General features: G+C 40.6%; 1 non-coding gene across 1 annotated transcript; it reads right to left on the bottom strand.

Annotated features, from left to right (window-relative positions):
- Nucleotides 1-2,382: 2,382 nt before the first annotated feature.
- On the bottom strand, nucleotides 2,383-2,501 carry LOC145416819 (5S ribosomal RNA). Its single transcript, XR_013900343.1, has one exon. It is a non-coding gene; the product is annotated as a 5S ribosomal RNA (ribosomal RNA).
- Nucleotides 2,502-15,680: the final 13,179 nt, after the last annotated feature.

The following is a 15,680-nucleotide window of genomic DNA, read 5'->3' as shown; positions in this document are numbered from 1 at the left end:
GACATGGGCAACAGAAAATACGATAACCATGTGAAAGAAAAAATATGGAAATTAATAGGAGAGGGACTGAAAAATTGGGTAAGAGATTTAAATATTTCACTATTTTATTATAACAGTGTGACAAATAGCATTTTATCCTTCATCCTATCCAGTACCATTCATAGGGTATCTCAACACCCTATCCATTACCATTCACAGGTTCTCCCAACATCCTGTTCATAACCATTGGTAGGTTCTCTCTCAACCCTCTTTACGCCCTTGGAAGAAAACCAGTGGGACTTCAAAAGAATCTTTTAAATTTCTCTTACAAGGAATGCACCTTGTGGAGCAGTTCCTCCCTGTCTAGTTATGTCTACTAAAGAGCTTGCATTGTTCGTGACATTCACGGTTGTAACATCAGTGGCATTGTCACCTCAGTAGTGTGCAAAAATGAAAGTTGCAGCAAGCTGCTTTACACAAATTTCCGAGGCTTCTTGTCGGAGCCACAGCTGCACGCAGACTGACGAGATCATGGACATATAGTGTGAACAGTGACGTAGTAAATGAACCGTAACCCTACGAAGACGAACCGTATAGTGTGAATTGGCCGTTAGTCTCTCACTCCAGCCCTCCATCTCATCCTTGGTCTCCCCTCACTCACATACACTCCTAGTTAATTCTCTCCCACTCCACTCCATCCCTCAGTCTCCCAATTCTAATTTATGGAGCATAGACAACCACATGACATATGATTTCTTACTAAACTTGTGGAATGTTGCCATAACCTACCTACCAATAACAGATCTTTGGAAAAATATATATATATATATATATATATATATATATATATATATATATATATATATATATATATATATATATGGCCACCTTATTTTTAAAAGTAATGAAGTAATATTTCTCGCCTTTTATGACTTCGTTCCCTTAAAAAACCTTGGAATAGCACTTCTAAAAAATTACAAGGTTACTTACGAACTGGCTGCTACAGTTTATATAACCCTTGTTAATTTCTTGGTCATAAACAGACACACATCTTAACCATGACTGGCTGAAGTTTAAATCTATTGCTCATGGTCTGGTGCAAGTAGCCAACTAATAAAGTACTGTATGTATAAAATCAGTAATGCTGTTCCTGGCCTACCAAGCCATTCACACCCAGGCAACAGGACTTTTAGTCCAACATGACAGATGAACACTACAGCAGGTAATTTTTAAGCAATGTTGTTCCCACAACAATTTAAATAATTATTTTATGCAAGGAAGAAGGAACCAAATGCTAGAAAACCTGAACGACTGTTCCCTCCAACAAAAAACTAAGTTAAGTGCCACATTCAAGATCGTTCATCTTGAGATGCCTCGACACAGCATTAAAAAGACTGGACGGTCATAGGCAGTAGGAAGAGTGAAGAGCAGTTCCAGAGTTGACCTGTTGTGTACATGAAGGTTAACTCCTGCATTTGACAGTTGGACAGAAAAGGGATGAGAGTTTGCTGCTAGACAGGTGCTACGCACCCACCAGGGTGGTGGAGGGATGCAAGCAGACGTTTCGGAGGGGCAGTGACCATTGACACAGCAGCACAAATGAGATAAACATGCAACAATTGTAGTCAGAGGGAATAAAAATTGGCACGCTGCATCACTATGTGCCACTGATGCAATATGTCGAGATGTTTCAAATAATTTTTGGCCTGCACCAGGAGCATGCATTTTTTTTTTTTTTTTTTTTTTTTTTTTAGCTGCAGTTCTTTGGTTGTCTGTTTAGTATTTTGTTTAAAAGTTGCAGAAATATTTCACTCATTGGCAAAGCAACTGACGTTAGATTTAAAAAGCACAATTAATTTTACTACCTCTCAAATATCGGAAATTATAAGACTGCCTTGTCAAAATCAAGCTGTTTTTCATTAGTCTTAAAAGCCGATAAACTCTACTCCACTACACAAAATACTGAAACATTTATATTAAAGAAGTATATACATTAAAGATGCATTTATTGGAATAAAGAAAATATGGTCAGCACATATAAATATATAAGTAATGGATGTGGGATCACGAAGGGCCGCAATATACTAATATCTACACGAGTGAAGTTCTGCTGAAAAATCAGATGGTCTGACTGACTGGCCAAAAGATGCTCCCACATCCACAAATACTGTACAGTGCATATACAGATGTCCTCGTTTAGCCACAGGTATGGCCTAAACTAACAGTATTCCCACCATACAACTGGTAATGGCAAATTCTGCACCCTGACTAAGCTTTACAGAAACACTTATTCATTCATTGCCAGACGCCATGTATCCCAGACGGGGTGGCCAATGGCTTAGAGTTAATTGTTTTACAGGGAGGGGCACTAATCCTCCACCAACCCCACTTGACACGTAGGGATGCCAACAGCATCTGGTGTTCCCAGGCGGTCACCCATCCAAGTACTAACCAGACCCAACGTTGCTTAACTTCGCTGATCGGACGGGAAGCGGTGTACTCAACGTGGTATGGCCGTTAAAAAAGAAAAAAATAAAAAAAAAAATATATAAATAAATGGGGGGATAGGGGTTGCATTGTTTGAAAAAATAAATAAATCGATAGAGAGGTTGCACTGATTTAAAAAAAAAATGGACAGGGGGGGGGGAGAGGGGTTGCATTGTTTGATGGTCCTTAACTATGAGATATGACAGTCTCCTTGGTTACTTTGTTTATTTTCCTATCACTTACAAAGGCTTCAACATGCCTGCATAAGTTAGCCTTGGTCACCTAATGGCATCTCTCCATACTACTTGATCTCTAATAGTCTCCCTGTCCAGTCCCGTAGCCCTGAGGTCTCACTCTGACTTCATCCCAGGTCTTTTTTTTAGTCTGCCTCTCACAACTCGACCCTAAACAATCACAGCTCTCACCCTCCATCCTCTCCACATGTCCATACCATCTCAACCTACCCCTCCTCATCATTACATCAATACATTCAAGTCCCATTCTTCTTCTCAACTCTTCAACTGCAGTCCTAACACCCTTCCCAAGGCCTGTCATTCAAGGATGCACTACAAACAAATCTAATTATTGTCATTACTGTATGTTTAAGCCTATGAACATCCTCATCCTTCACTGCCCAGGTCTCACGTGCCACATACAGTACAAAGATCCCTTAGCACTGAGGGAGAGCCCTCTCAATGTCAGGGGGCAACAGCTCCCTGAACTTCCTCCAGCCACTCCTTACCCTAGCCACACAGCTAACACCAGCTCCACCTCCAGCACATAGCATGTCCTCAAAAAAAAAAAAAAAAAAAAAAATACTCTACACACTCAACAGCAAGATTAATCCTTTCATGCTGAAATCTCCATATGCTCCCCCTCCACACACTGCACACACCATGTCAGCATTTTTCACAGTCTACCTCTAACACCACATACACAGCCTCTCACCAACACTGAACAAGTCGCAATTCCTTCCCATACCCTAGAGGTAATCCACACATGGCCACACTCCCTCAGCTTTGACAGTACCACCACCAGCCCTAGATACCATCACCCCTGGTTACTAGTTGTATCGACCCTCCAATCACACTACACACTGCCATCAACTGAGACAAAAGGGAACAGGGATCTCTCAGGTTTGATAACATGCTATAACAAATTTAACAGACAATGGAGAACGTTGCCTTCATGAGGTGGCAGTCTCCTTGGTTACAGCTACTATGGTCCTTTCGCAGCAAGAAGTCTGTTCAGGGTGTGGCAGAAGTTGGACTTTCCCCGAGTGCGACGTTGCCAATTTGACCACCAATTATCGGATTATCCCTACCTACCCCCATCCCACCTGTTTCTCTCTCTCTCTCTATATATATATGTATATATATATATATATATATATATATATATATATATATATATATATATATTGTATATATTTATTATTTATTTTTAACTTTTTTCCACACCACCTATGAGGTAAAAGTCTAGGCACATTTTATTTTTAAGAGGTTTCCCCTGTAGGCCTAATCCTCTCTCTGACCCTGGGTCCCTCGCCGATCTTGGCGTGGCAACATGGGAAAAAAGCACTGCCATGTGTCCTAGAATTCATTCAAATCGTTGTTATAATTCTAAAAAGTGATACTCAATGTACTATATAGCTTCCTTTACTATATACAGAATATAAAAAACAATTTCAAATAGCACATAGATGGGAAATAAGAGAGAGGCATGTACTACGGTTGATTTGGCAGCATCGCTAGAGGTGAGTCACCAGGTGGGCCCCACCCTGAACGGACTTCTTGCGGTGAAAGGACCATAGTCATATCAATGTGCTATAGCAATACACTTTACAGATACAGAAGGCTTCCTTTCATGAGTCTCCTTGGTTACTAGTCCTGCAGGCGGTAGGTGACTGATCATCCACTCACTTGATATACAGTGCAACCTCTTAAATTCGAAGTTCTTGTGTCCTTTGGAAGTTTTGAAAAATTTGAACTTTAAATAAAGCATTTCTGTGGCTGTCTTAATTCTCATGGTTTAGACATGCTGTTGACCCAAGCATTGTAGTCTGGGCTAACTAGCTGGCTTCAGGCATCCTATTTTCCACTGTTAACACTACCATTTCTCATCTCTCAACTCAAGGATCAGTACAATAATCGCTACAAACCATGGAGTGTTTCTTTCACATTTCCTTTCCTCATCTTGTGTATGTCCCCTTGTTCTAAAACACTTTGCAGATGTATTCATATTTAACATCACTCAGTAAGTTGTAAGGGACAGTAATTATGCATTCATTTATTTACGTAAAAACTACAATACTGAACATGAAGATTTACATCTTTCAGCAACCACCATCCACTCCTTGATGTAGCACTGCCCACTATCTCCATCATTATATTTGTTTCTGTCCTCCTCTCTCCCTATTTCTCACATCTTTCCTGTCAATTTTTATTACTCCTTCCTTTTCAGGTGGCTTTACATTGAGTAAATGCCTAATGGCTTTCTGTTAGCCAGAAAACCATTTACAATGCTGGGTGGTAACCATATAACCAACCCATACGTGATGCTACACTTCACATTGTGCACTGATTACACAGTTTATTTTATGACATTTTATGATACGTACAATTACTGCCAGTCTGCATTACTATAATCTTCCAGAAATATTGCAATCTCAGTGATGAAATACTTAAGTACGTGTGTGTGTGTGTGTGTGTGTGTGTGTGTGTGTGTGAAAAAATGGATGATGGTGGTGGTTTATATCTGCTCAAAAATAGATTGCACAGTGGTTTAACAGTGATGCAAATGATCTATTAGAATTACACTAAGACTGCTGCCTACCAACAATCATGCTTCAGTCAAAATTGATTAAAATCAGTTGACATCTGGCAACAGATAGATAGATAGACATCTGACAAGTGGTGTTGCATGGTGTTGTGTGATAAAGGAATATTTACCATAATTCCACTCAAAAACTTAAAAACCTTATCACACTGCTTTGTAATGTCATACACTGTCAGGTTTAACACCACCGCTATCTTTGATAACACCTGCAATGAGTATTTACTCTGGTTTCAGTTGGTACAGCACTGAGAACTGTCAAATTTGTCATACATGGTAGTTTCCATCACCAGTCATTTCACAACACACACACTTAAGTACTTGTGACTGCATTCTTATACTGCATCATTTTTGTTCCCAGCACTGTACTAATTGGTAATGCCAGGACACCTGTTTGAAGCCACAATTATGGTCAAATTTGGATATGATAAAATTGACTCAAATAAAAAAGAGCTTACCCAAGAGGAGGAAAGGAAATTATTATTATTATGGGTGACCACACACTTTATGGTGAGGTCATCAGTACCACATGGGTGTAGCTAGGATTTTTTTTTTTAATAGTCTCTGCTTATTTCTGAGCTAGTTTTGGTAAATAAAAATGACGTTTTTCATAAATTATGGCAAATTGAACTTTAGAGGTTTGCAAACTTTTGAGGTTGCACTGTAGTACTACCTATTCTTCCTTCAACTTTATCATTCTGTTTGTCCTCACTCCCTACTTCTCCCTTTCCTTCCTGTCATTTTTTCTCTCTCCACTTCATGTGGTTTTACACCAGGTGACAGGCCTAATGGTTTCCTGCAGCCCAGGAAACCATTTACAATGTTGGGTGGTAACCATATCAACAAATAATGGGGTGATGTGGGGCCTGCTATGGTGCTCATGTTAACTGGATTATGCAAATGCAATATCCATCCAGGAACCAAACCTCCACACTATTCAATGCACCTTGCCGTTGCAGGGCACTGTCTGCCACAAGGGAACACTGGTTCACTAAATGAGGTGGCAAGGACGTTGCTTGCCTGTGGTTAATGGGTCTGCTTGGCCAGGCAGACTGGGGTTGATCAAAAACTTCAATTCACAATGCCATCAAACAAAACATGCCCCAATTCCCTCCCTTATCCTCCAAGGATGGTGGAGTACACGAGCCTCCTTGGTTACAAGTCTAATACCTCCCTATCATCCCATAAAGGAAAATGGTGGACTACAGGATAAGGGCCAATGCAGCCAGCAGACCAACATGTTCCTGTTCAGATAAGCCTGGCTACAAAATACATCACTTCAGCACTACCATATAAACCAGCCAGGGAACACAATGACAAATACTTGGATTTAACGTACAGGAAAACAGCACTTCTTCATGACTAGCATAAACGAGGACTTTCTGTACACACAACTACACTTCTTTCACTTAAACTTGGCCAAGACATATCCTTTGACAGCTGACTTAACTTAGTTCAGTAGCAAAGACACAATCACTGGCTCTACAACCTTTCCACAGCACTGCATGACTAAGATCACGAATTTTGATCTAATACAGTATAGCTGAACACGATTCAAAGATGGTAATTTAGGTCGTTGAAACCTTTCCACAGCACTTCTTTGTGACTAGCAAGGTATTTTAAGGCCAAGTTAAAGCAAAATGATTGAGATGCAGTTTTAACACATTACCAATAGCATATTCCTCTACCCAGCTGGCTTCTTTACCCAGCTGACTTCATCTTGCCATCTTGATATCTTCATAGATCTTCTTGGACGCCATCTGTTTCCTGCAAATACAACAACACATTAGCTGTGCTTTTATCTACACCAACACCCACTGACCTAACCTACAACACCCACTAACCTACTCTACACCTACACCCACTGACCTAATCACACACACACACACACACACACACACACACACACACACCTAACCTTCAAACACCAGCCAACTGGATTACCTAAACACAAGATCACAAGTTTAAATTCTGTACCTAAACAACAAGAGCCTATCTGCACAGACTGCAGTCAATATTTAAGTTTCTCTTTCAAACTCAGAATGGCCAAAACTGACAACTGTTTAATAATCAGCTGATGCAACAGCTGACCTATCAAATCAAATCAAAATTTCAAGCTGAGCAACTTTGTATTTCATAAGCCACTACAATGCTTCCTTAAAGTCAAACTGAAATGCACCCAATAGTCAGCTTAGGCAATGGCTGACATGATAAATCAACAAAAGTTCAGGCTGAGCAGCTTTGTATTTCATAAAATCACTCAAAGCTCTCCAAGAGCAGATATTTACACTTTCCTTGGAGAGAGAAAAAAAGTAACACTTGTAGACCTGTTAGCTTTGCCACAGGTGAACAGCCCTATTAATATTCCAAAGCATATCTGGCTGGACCACCTTAACCCACTACACCACCAGGCACCTACAGAAAACACACCAACACAACCACCTGACACATTCAAAGCATCAGACACCACCACCTTAACTCACTGAACGACTTAGACGATGGCCAGATTTAGAAAAACGGCAGAAACTGTAACCACTGCTAATACACCTAAAGATAATTCACCATACTCCCTGAGTGCTTTATCCATCTATATCTATTTATCTATATCTACTGAAGTAATTCTGGAGACTATTTCAAAGTCAGCATTACATGAGGAAGCTACTACAGTTCAAAAAAATCTTCCCAAACAAAAAATGAACAAAGTAAGGGAACCATTCAGTGCAAGATGCCTGGCCACTGCATTTAAGAGTGTGTCACAGTAGGAAGCACCAATGAACCAGCACCTAAGTCACACTGGCTACATGGCACCAAGACTGGCATGGGAGTAGCTTTGGCCATGAAGATGTTTGGTGATGAAACAGTTTGGTGTTAATGCACAAGGAGGAAGGCAGGATAGGAAAGAGGGATAGGAAGGAGGGATAGGGAGGAAGGATAGGGAGGAAGGATAGGGAGGAAGGGGAGGATAGGGAGGAAGGATAGGGAGGAAGGGGAGGATAGGGAGGAAGGAAGGAAGGATGGGGCAGTGTCAATGGCAGGGCCTTAAACTATCCACGGCATAATACCAAATGTCTAGCCTGATAGTAGGGGGGAAATGTAGGCCCAATAGAATTATGGAAATATCAAGAAAAGGTGGAACAGTAGAGAGAGGACAGGAAGGAGAGAGAAAGGAGATACAGTCACTGGTAAAAGGAAAAGTCACAGGCAGGAGGAGAAAGTCACAGGCAGAAGGAGAAAGACACAGGCAGGAGGAGAAAGTCACAGGCAGAAGGAGAAAGACACAGGCAGGAGGAGAAAGTCACAGGCAGGAGGAGAAAGTCACAGGCAGGAGGAGAAAGTCGCAGGCAGGAGGAGAAAGTCGCAGGCAGGAGGAGAAAGTCGCAGGCAGGAGGAGAAAGACACAGGCAGAAGGAGAAAGACACAGGCAGGAGGAGAAAGACACAGGCAGGAGGAGAAAGACACAGGCAGGAGGAGAAAGACACAGGCAGGAGGAGAAAGACACAGGCAGGAGGAGAAAGACACAGGCATTTCGTAAAAAAAAAAAAAAGTCAGATTAATTCAAACTTACACAGTACTTCCAATTCCCTGACTCCCCCAACATCTCTTCCTTAGTGATATATTTTTGGTTTTATTCTTGCTACTACTTGGCAATTTTTACAACTCAGGGGCTGGTACTCTTGAAGCACCTCCCCTAACACCTCTTCCTTATTGATTTATTGTTTTATTCTTGCCACCACCAGGCATTTTAAAACTCAGGGAGGACTTACAGCTCTGATGGGGTTAATAAGGCTACATCTTCAGTTCAAAAAATACAGGATTAATAGACTCTGGATATATTGCTATCGTATCGTTTATATAGACTCTGGAAATATTGCTATCATATCGTTTATACAGACTCTGGAAATACAGCTATCGTATCATTTATATAGACTCTGGAAATATTGCTATCGTATCGTTTATACAGACTCTGGAAATACAGCTATCGTATCATTTATATACACTCTGGAAATACAGCTATCGTATCGTTTATATACACTCTGGAAATACATCTATCGTATCGTTTATACAGACTCTGGAAATACAGCTATCGTATCGTTTATATAGACTCTGGAAATACAGCTATCGCATCATTTATATAGACTCTGGAAATACAGCTATCGTATCGTTTATATAGACTCTGGAAATACAGCTATCGTATCATTTATATAGACTCTGGAAATACAGCTATCGTATCGTTTATATAGACTCTGGAAATACAGCTATCGTATCATTTATATAGACTCTGGAAATACAGCTATCGTATCATTTATATAGACTCTGGAAATATTGCCAGCTTATCATTTATACAGACTCTGGAAATATTGCTATTGCCAGCTTATCATTTATACAGACTCTGGAAATATTGCTATCATATCATTTATAATACAGACTCTGAAATTACTGCTATCGTATTGTTTATACAGACTAAAATATTGTTATCATGTCGTTTATATACAGCAGACTCTGGAAATATTGCTACTGTATCGTTTATATTCATTCTAGAAATACTGCTCTCGTATCATTTATATAGACTGGAAATACAGCTATCATATCGTTTATATAGACTCTGGAAATATTGCTATCGTATAGTTTATAGAGACTCTGGAAATACACCTATTGTATCGTTTATATAGACAAGAAATACAGCTATCGTACCATATATATAGACTGGAAATACAGCTACCGTATCATTTATATAGACTAGAAATACAACTATCGTATCATTTATATAGACGAAATACAGCTATCGTATCATTTATATAGACTGGAAATACAGCTATCGTATCGTTTATATAGACTCTGGAAATACAGCTACCGTATCGTTTATATAGACTGGAAATATCGCTCTTGTATCGTTTATATAGACTCTGGAATATTGCTCTCGTATCATTTATATAGACTCTGGAAATACTGCTATCATATCGTTTATAAAGGCTCCAACATGCTTGAATGCGTCGGTTTTCACAACTTAATAGCAGCTCTCCACATTGCTCAATCTCTGGCAGCCTCCCTATTCAGTCCTAGCCCTGAGGTCACACCCTATGGCCTCTTCCCAGGTCTTTTTCAGTCTGCCTCTCACCCCTACCCTCAACCTAGCCACTTATCACCTTCTGCACCCAACTGTTACTCTCCATTAAAAATAAAATCAAGGCATTTGAGAGAAGAACAAGTACCAAGGGAACTTAGAAATCTGCATATAAGACAAGGCTTTACTACCACACCACTGATTTCCCTAGATAAATAGCTAAGGAAGAGGTGTTAGGGAGCTTCCTTTTGAATGCAGGGGTCTCCAACTGACTTAAGTTTAACCCCTAAAATAAATCATCACAGAAGAGATGTCAGGGAGCTTCCTGTTGTGTGTTAATTCACTCCGGCCACAGCCAATGGTTTTTTCCAGCTCTGGGGATATTTTATTTACTGATGGGGTAATAATGGCTATCTGTCTTCTGTTGCAAGTCTCCAAAGACTTAAAACTATATGGAAAAGTTAAGAATGAAACCTAAGGCATAAAGGGTGGCAGTGATCATTTCCTGGGATATGGTTGTTAGCACTGCCAATTTAACTGCAGCACACTTACTGCAAATAACTCCACTTAGCAAAATTGAGTTTTTAATGTTCTGCATGATTCTTGCAACTTTAGCTTCCTCAGCTTTTTAAGCACAAGTTGCAGTGCATTTTGACTAACACCTACTGAGGCCAGTTCTGCAACCAACTGGCAATTAACAAAAGCAGCACCACAGCAAGATTTATAGAAAACTATACGTTATGTATGAAACACTCCACTGGCCCATCAATGGTTATTTCAACAGACTGGCACCTAAGTGAGTATGTATAACAATTTTAAATGTACTCATCTTGTAGTATCCAGCCAAGTTGCTCCCCTTCATCACTGGTGGTGGTGGTGGTGGATGTCTACCACCAGACACCCACCACAGCAGGGGTGGCCTCCTTTGCCATCAAGCTGCCCTCGTCATACTGCCCTAAAGTACAAACATGATTTAAAACTCCACCCTTGAACTACAATGCCAGTGCTACCTCAACCATCAACACTAGTTAAATCTTGGGCTGAAGGACATACTGAAGGCTGTATCAAACCAGCCATTTCAAGGAGTCTATCAGTTATTATTCTTGACCTATCTCTCAGGAGGAGGATGGTGGACTACAGAAGAGGAATTTTAGCATGAAGTCTCCTAGATTCATATCCAGATAAGCATGAACCCACAACTGAGTTAAGGGCTCTAGTAAGTAAGTTTCTCAGTGAAATACGTTAACACCCAAATATGCCTAGTAACCAATGCATTTATTCCCATACAGTATAATGCTACTTCCCTATTCACGTTAGGCAAATGCAAACAGCAAACTAGCTAGGAACAATCTTCATTTTCCTTCATCCTGATCTTTTCCACCTAATGCTGGAGTGAGGAAGGGTGCAGAAAGGAAGGACAGGGAAAGAAATAATAGAGGAAGCACTTACATTTATACCTCAACATCTTTACCCGCCTAACGGAGCGGGAAAAGGGAACTTATTTCCTTCATTCATTCATTTATAAAAACTCCAAGATGCTTCCATATATCAGCCTTGATCACCTAATGGCAGTTCTCCATGCTGCTTGATCTCTAGCTGCTTCTCTGTCCAGCCCTTTATCCCTGAGGACACTGACTTCATCCCAGATCTTTCAGTCTGCCTCTCAACTTTACCCTCCATGTTCACACCTCTCACCCTCCGCACCCAAATGTCTTTCCCCATCCTCTCCACATGCCCAAACCATCTCACTCTACCCCTCCTAATCACAACACCACTACACTGCAGTCCCATCCTTCCTCCCAAACTATCTCAGTCTACCCCCTTCTCATCACACCAATACACTCCAGCCCCATCCTTCCTCCCAAAACCATCTCAATCTACCCCTTAACTCTACCCTCAACACTCACACCTCTCCCCCGCTGCATCCAGTTGTCATCCTTCATTCTCTCCACATGCCCAATGCAATGGACAGTAAATTTCTATGACTGCACCTCTGTAAATATGTACTTTACCAATGCCTTCACCCACACTGGATAAAACTTAGGTCATAACGTACCAACTGTTCCCTAATCTTTCTTGCATATACAGTCTGTTAACTGCTCTAACACCTGTATCTAAATGACTTGTTAATTATGCTAAAGAAGGGCTATGGCAGAGGTCGGCAACCTGCAGCTCAGAAGCCGCACGCAGCTCTTAGGACACTTTTGTGGCTCCAAGAGCTTCATAAATAACCATTTATTCTTTCAGAACAAAGGCATCATATTACACATGCAAGGCAACATTAGATTTTCCATTCAGCTTTGATAAGATCTATCCTATAAGCAGATCAAACAATATCACCGTAATGTTTTGTTTAGATTTAGAATACTGCAGATTTCGGTTTATGAGAATTTTCCGTATTGCGGCTCCAAGAGTACTACATTGTTATGAAACTTTAAAGCAAATGGCTCTTGTAGCTTTAAGGGTTGCTGACCTCTGGGCTATGAGAAAGGTGTACAGGCAAGGTAATGTCAATCTGGCATTAAGCTGTATCCCTCCACAAAAGGACAAAAAGCTATACCACCTTATGGGCTAAAATCGGTGCTTCCATCTCAATTAGATTTCTTAACCAAGGTAAAAATAATCTTGCTACTTAGCTATACTGTAGTCTGTCCTTCACCTGATGGAACTGGCCCATTCTCACAAATTTAGAACTTGATTCCAGTTTCATTAATTTTATAGTTATGGAGGTACGAATGAGTCTCCTTGGTTACTATATGTTTTCACTGGACATAACTACCACTCCCACATCAATACAGTGTGCTTGCTGGAAGTTCAGTTATATATCTATCCAATCTATCTATTGCCAGACATCTTAATCCTGTAAGGTGTGACCACAAATTTCCTCCACACTGTCCTGTCCTCTGCCATTTCATTGCCCTCCCTCCAACTCACACACCCCCTCTCATCCCCATCCCTCCAACTCACACCCCCCTCCACCATCTACCCACACTCCTCCCTCATACACACATTCTCTCTCCCATATCTACTTGTACCTACTCTCCATCCCTCCAACTTACACCCCTTCCCATCTCTCCACTCCATCCCTCCATCTCATCCTCGGCTATAATGTAAAAATGAGTGTCCTTGCTCAATTCAACCCTCCATAGTTACCTGCCTACACTAACAGACAAACAGGAGTGACAGGAGAGACAGACAAGAGAAAGACAAGAGGGACAGACGAGAGAGACAGACATGAGAGAGAGACAAGAGAGAGAGAGAGACAGAGACAAAGACAAGAGGGACAGATAAGAGGGACAAAGACAAGAGACAGGACAAACAGACGGGAGAGACAGGAGACAGTACTATACCCATCACAACAGATTTCAACCTCTCCAAGCAGTCATGGCCCCTCTGCTACTCTGAGTTCTCCAGGCAGTCTCCCTTCACTCCTCTTGAACCACCATCATGCTGCCATCTCTCTGGAACCCTGCTTTCTTGTACTTCACTTACACCCATACAAACCCAAGGCCGCCACAGGAACACCACTGCAATGATTGTAGGAACATAATACAAATTATTCAGAGTAGACAGTTATACAGTAAATAGCACTACTTCTTCTACCTTCTACTTGGCCTATATTTTGCATTACGCAGTCCATCTCACACAATTCACTGGCAGAACAAGGTACAGTACAATCCCTGCTAACCAGTATCCAGACAAATGGAATACTCAGAAAAACGGGAAAATTCAAGGGCTGGTAAAAATGTCAGTAAGTTATAACTGTGCGCCAATTTGAATTGACCGCCAAACCACCGTTTTATCGTGTCACGCGAGGCTGGGTGAAGTCGGACTAAGCAAGGTGAATGCATTTCTGGCTGATGTAAATCCCTAGTAAATCCTCTTAACCAACCCTCCTCCTCCCTCTTTCCCCTACTTGAATTCAGTCATCCTCCACACCCTCCACAATTTCCACAAATCACCAGACTGCTTTTTACCACCAGACAGTAAACAAGCTCTCTTGCTGTTGTGTTGCTTTGATGGACGGTAATTTCAACACTCCAAAATGCCTAAAGAGCAAACTAAACGTAAGCGTGTCGTGCTTACCTTGAAACAGAAGCTGGACATAGGCAATAGATTTGAAAAAGGCGAGCATTATAAAACACTGATGACTGAATATAATGTAGGAAATTTAACGATTTATGATATCAGGGCCTAAGCATCCAAGCTCAATGAATTTTTCATGAAAAGCGAGACAAGTCCATTGAAAAAAGGCATAAACTCTTCATCGTTCGAGTGGTTTTGCTTAGAAAGATCTAGGGGAGCACCTATTTCTGGTCCTCTTATATAAGAAAAAGCAAGAGAGTTTCACAGTAAAATGAATATAGAAGTCGAGTGTGATTTCAGTATTCGATGGTTAAATTGTTTCACAGGCAGGCATGGAATTTGTAAACCAGACATCTCGGGGGAGAGCAAATCAACAAACAATAAACGCCGGTGTTTTTCTTCCTAACGGACCAACTCTAACTTGCACCACATAAATCCATCTTAGAACGCATGTGTGCTGGCAAAAAAAAAAAAAAAAAAAAAAAAAAAAAAAAAAAAAAATTTAATAGGCATGAAGGTTTACTTTCTTGGGGAAAAAAAAAAAAAAAAAAAAAAAAAATGCTTGCACTTATGTAAATCATGTACTGTATTTTATTTTGTGCAAAACAGCTGAGTGGCAGGTGAAGGGTGGAATGGTGGCGGTCAGTCGGGGCCGGGACCGTAAACAAAGCTTGTGTGGGGGCACAGGGGTCATGATAATTCTACAGTGCAGTCTTAACATCAGTTCACCAATAAATGTTCAGGATTTTATTTCTTTAGTTTTCCATATTTATGAGTACAAATACAACAAATTATTCGGTAGTTATGAGAATGGACTTGTGCATTTTGCAGTACTGCAAGGCATTGCATGCACGTGCATTATGACCATGGTGTGTGTTTACGAGGCAATTTTTCAGGTGGAATCTCTTAGTGTGGCCCCTGATGTGAGTGGTAACTGAATTGTATTTACTGCTGTGATAATTATCGCCTTTGTATAGATTTGAATATCAGAACTATGGGAAAAATCTGTAACTGGGAAGGTAAATACCCCAAGCCGCCCGGTTAACTGGAATTGTACTGTAATGCTATAGACTACCCTTTCTACAGCACTTCATGACTAGCAACATTCTACTCATCTACAGTTACAATTCAAAATTCATGATGCTATGATATTTTAAACCAAAATAGAAGGGCATAGCATCATATTCTAATAACATGTTGTTTACAGCCAAGTATTCAAAGTGGAAAGTTG

This window comes from Coenobita brevimanus, chromosome 107 (assembly GCF_032717465.1).
Source record: "Coenobita brevimanus isolate Jiangsu-jjx chromosome 107, ASM3271746v2, whole genome shotgun sequence".
NCBI lineage: Eukaryota > Metazoa > Arthropoda > Malacostraca > Decapoda > Coenobitidae > Coenobita > Coenobita brevimanus.
This window is presented reverse-complemented; position numbering and strand designations above follow the sequence as displayed.